Here is a 4,568-nt window from a genome sequence, read left to right as displayed (position 1 = left end):
GCGGGCGGGGCCCCCCCCCCCCCCCCCCCCCCCGGGAGGAAGGAGAGTCCAGGGCTTTGCCAATGGGCTATGTGGCCACCATCTGCCCAGCACCAGACCTGGTGGTACTCTGCCGTGGCCTCCGAGTGCGAGGGTTACTCCCTCCCCCCTCCGAGGCCATCCGCCTGGGATGGGAGCTTTCCCTGGAGTGAGGCCGAGCTCAGGAGCTCACGGATGGACGGGCCACTGGGTGTCGCTGTGTGGAGGCGGCTCCTCCACGCCCAGCATGCTCCCCTTGAGCGAACTTTAGTCAGGCTCCCGAGACCTCAGCCGCGGCTAGGACGCCCTTGGGCTCCTGCACGCGCTTGCTGAGTCCCGTCGGTTTAGAGGGACTCCCGCCCTTGGTGGGGAAGCTGGCGGCCCCACCCTGCTGTCGCTGGCCGTGGCCGTGGACCCCGTGGCCTAGGAGGAACTGGGGGCCTGTCGCTCCCACGGCCGTTGTCCTGCGCGCCCTTCCTTACCGGCTCTCCGGGGCCAGAGGAACGCTCACCGTCTGCACAGCCTGTGGGCGCCGTGGCGCTGCAGGCCAGCGGCGGGCAGTGGGGGAGGCAGCCTCCGCAGGGCAGAGCGGACGGCGCGGCCCGCTGGGTGGGCGCCTCTCGGTTCGCTGGCTCCTCTGCCAGGGACGCCGGGGCGAAGGGGGTCAACCTCACAGGCGGACGCCCCGGGTGCGGCCAGCCACCCGCCCGCCCGGGCAGGACACTGATGCCCTCGCGCAGCTCCGGAGGAGGAGTGGATGAGGTGACATTCGCAAAAGCAGAAAAGACAGGAGACTCTGGGCAGAGAAGGAGGAAACAAAAGACCCTTAAGATATGGCGTATCCTCCAAGGAAGCCAACAGGTAAATGGAGCGATACACGTGACCACGAACGTGGACCAGCTGGCACAGACACGGGGCGCCACGAGTCCTCCACGGCTCCGGAGCCACGGACGACCACGGGCCGTTTAGAAGGCAGGCTGGTGCTCGAGGCCAGTGCCCGGTGGTGGGCCCGTGGGCTGCGTGGTCCGATGCCGGTGAGGCTGATGTGGGGTGGGGGTAAGGGACGGACGGACACAGGAATGTCTGACCCCACCTGGGCCCCGTTTGGAAACCAGGCGGTGTGGAGACGTCACCATCCAACACGGCGTCAGCAAAGGGCCTGCACACAGTAGGCATGTGTGATGGCCTGTGTCCCCCGTCTCCACGTGTCCCCTCCACCCTGGGGACCAGGGGCAGGCTGCGGGCCGCACTGCAGCGTGTGCCCTCGCGAACATCAGCTTGGCGGGGAGGCCGTGGGCGGGTCACAGGGAGGGGCGAGGACTGAGGGGTGGACAGATGGGGGCCAGGGCCAGACCTGAAATGGGGACTTGGGGACGCGTGGGAGGGGCGGTGGGCTGTGTCCCCAGCCGTCCTGGGTCCCGGGTCCCATGCTGAGCAGCCCTGCTCTGACCCCAGCCAGCACAGCACACGGGGCCCCTCCCCATGCTGCCCCGCCCTCCGCACCTCTGTCTTCCCTGCCCCCCCGACCTGTGCTCACCTCCTGTGACCTCCCTGCTGGCCCCTTCCTCACCCAACCTCATTTCTCCCTGGGTTGGCCCTTCCAAGGGGCAGCGGCCTGGGCACCTTCCTTGGACGCCCAGTGGGTCTTCCCCGTAGCCACACACTGGCCCTGCTAGGAGGGGGATGGACAGAGCCCCCCCCCATGCTTCTCCGTGAGCCCAGCACCTGGGAATCTCGGGGTCTTTCCCAGAGAAGCGCACTCTCCATGGGCACCGGCCTGTCGGGGTGAAGGCGGCTCAGGACAAGGGTAGCAGAGAGGTCACCTCCTGAAGGCCAGCCTGATGCGTGACTGTGGCCCGGAGACGCCTGGCAGGAGGGGACGCAGCCATGCGGGGGGAGGGGGGGAGGCCCCCGGCGGGCTGGCAGTGCCCATGGAGACAGCCCGAGGTCCTCACCCACGGAGGGCGAGCCCACCCCCACAGCCCTCCGGATGGATGCCTCTGAGTGTGCCCTTGGGGTCCCTGCCCTTGGGGGTCCTGGAGGCCAAGGACCGTGCAGATCTCCTCCTCGGAACCCGGCTCACAAGGTGCTCAGCACGCGAGGGCAATGGCGGAAACATCACACCTGAGCGCGCGCACAGAGGCACACACGCACCACCGAGGCGGGACGTCCCTCCCTGCCCCCGGGACACGGAGCTTGCCCACGGTTGGCCCCAACCCGACCCAGGAGCCAGCCGGGGACAGGGGGGTGTAAGGGTGGCCATGGTCTGACCGTGGAGCCTCACCTGATCCCGGCAGGCGGGCAGCTGTGCGCCCCGCTCGCCCGCAGCCCAGGCGCATGTCGCCCCGGTAAGAGGCTGCAGGACGGGGTTCGGCGAGACGGGCGGCGGCGGGCTGGTGGGGGCGCCAGTCCTGCCATTCAGAGATGGCCCGTGTGCGCGCTTCCCTTTATCTTTAGGAACGCGCAGTGAGCGCTGCACGATTCTCCGGATCCCGCCAACGGGGAAACCAAGGCAGAGAGGAGGTGTGACCTGCTTACCCCACGCAGCTGCGTCACGACCGTCACAGCCGGGAGCCTCTCCTGAGGCCCCACCGCCGACGCTCAGACAAGCCGCCCTGGCGGGGCTGGGGAGTGGCCGGCGTGCGTGCGGAGGGCTGTTCGCAGCCCCCCTCCTGCGGCAGCCTCCGCGCCCCTCGCCACCTCCACTCACAGCCCGGCAGGGACGGGGCAGCACGGCTGCAGCGCTCACTGCGCAGACCACGCGTGGCCGTCCCCACGGCAGGGAGGTGGGCCTCACGCATCTTGCTCGAGCTTTGGGGCTTTGGAGCCAGAGAGGCCCTTTTGCAGCCTGGAAGCCGGCAGCTGTGATGACTGGGCCGGTTCTCGGTGAGGAAACTGAGGCCAGACAGCTCACGTCAGCCAAGGTCAGGCCAGCCAGAGGGAGCGGAGATGGGCTACTTCCGCGTGGACGCCTTTCCCGCCAGGCCGGTGCTCCCGGGTCTCCTCCGATCACAGGGCCGGGTGCACTGGCTTGCGGTATGAGGGCAGGTCCACGTTTACTTGAGTGTCAGGCTCCGAGAGGCCGGGCTGTTTGTTACCGAGACATGACCCAGCCCGTACTGACTGATACTGGTTCTCTGGAGACGACCATCCTTATTCTTACAAGCCCTGGTGGCCGCGAAGCGTCTCGATCCTTTCCTCCAGCTTCCTGGTTTGGGGATCTCCCTGCCACGTTCCCAGGAGACACTGGGACAGACTGCGCAGGGGAGGGGCTCTCGGGCGGTGAGCCTCCGGGAGCTCCTGCTTGAGCCGCGTTTCCTCCCTGCCCACTCCTGAGCCCACACTGCCCAGTCCTGTGCCTTCCGGCTGGTCCTTCCTCAGCTTGGACAGAGGAAGACGTGGGGACCCCGTCCTGCCCTGTTTGTGCCCGGAATGCAGAACCCCAGGCTTCTCCCCCCCCACCCCACCGCCCGGCGGTGCCAGTGGCCGCTGCTGGGCCTGCATTCTGCCCCCTTTCCTCCCCCCCAGGTCTAGCCCTGCTCTGTGCTCCCCACTGCAACGGCCCCCCAGGCCAGGGAAGTCTCCTTGCAGTCACGCTCACACTGCAGACAGCCCCCAGCTGAGCCACCAGCCGCGCTGCCCGGGGCTCCTGTCTGAGAGCAGCTGGGAAAGGGCAGGCGGGGCTTCCCGGCATCAGGGAGGACTCCGGGCAGCTCAGGAACGTTCTCAGCGCCGAAGACCAGTCTGCAGGTCTGAGCGGATTTCTCCAGAAAGGGGGTCCTTTGGACATGGGCCTGCTGTGGGGGCTCTGCTCCTCTGTGTGCAGGACCTGACCTCTCCGGGGGGGGCTATGCACACGGGGTGACGGAGGCCCCCGAGCAGCTGCGGGCGGGCCGGGCTCAGGCCCCGCCGGGAGGTCCCCGTCACCAGGCACCTGCTGCTGCCCCTCCAGGACACCACGGCCAGCAAACAAAAGCCATGCTTACCAAAGGAGCTTTTCTTTATTTTCATAATTTAGCTGAATCAACACAAAATCGAATACTGTAAAACAAGAGGGAAAAAAAACCGCCGTAACGTCTTAAACCTCCAGTCTCTGCCTTTGAAGGGGTCTACACTGGCTGTGGGAGGAAATGGGAGCCGGGCGGCGGCAGGGAGGTGGGCGGTGAGAAGGCGGGACCCTCCGCGGTGCCCCCTCTGCTCTGGCCAGAAACCGAGGCCCGGCCGCGTCCTTCCCTCCAGACACGCGAACCTCTAAGTGTGTCGTGACCGAAAGGTAAACTCAGTGCTCATGGACATCGAAATGGGTCTGAAATGAAACGGATCTCTGCTATCTGTAGTCTATGGGTTGCCGAACAGCTTCTCTATATATATGTTTTTACTTTTTCTTCTTTTAATTTTTTTTAGTAGCATAGAACTAGCATAGTACACCTGTTAATTGGACTGTCAGGTAGTATAGTTCAGCGGAAACTCAGGAGAACGGAGGAGCCCGGCGGACGACGGCCGGGGACCCAGGGGCGCAGCTGCCCCCGCCCACTGGGCCTGGCCACCAG

This window comes from Crocuta crocuta, unplaced genomic scaffold (genome assembly GCF_008692635.1).
Source record: "Crocuta crocuta isolate KB4526 unplaced genomic scaffold, BGI_CrCroc_1.0 scaffold143, whole genome shotgun sequence".
NCBI lineage: Eukaryota > Metazoa > Chordata > Mammalia > Carnivora > Hyaenidae > Crocuta > Crocuta crocuta.
The sequence above is the reverse complement of the archived record's forward strand: the minus strand, read 5'-3'. Positions refer to the sequence as shown.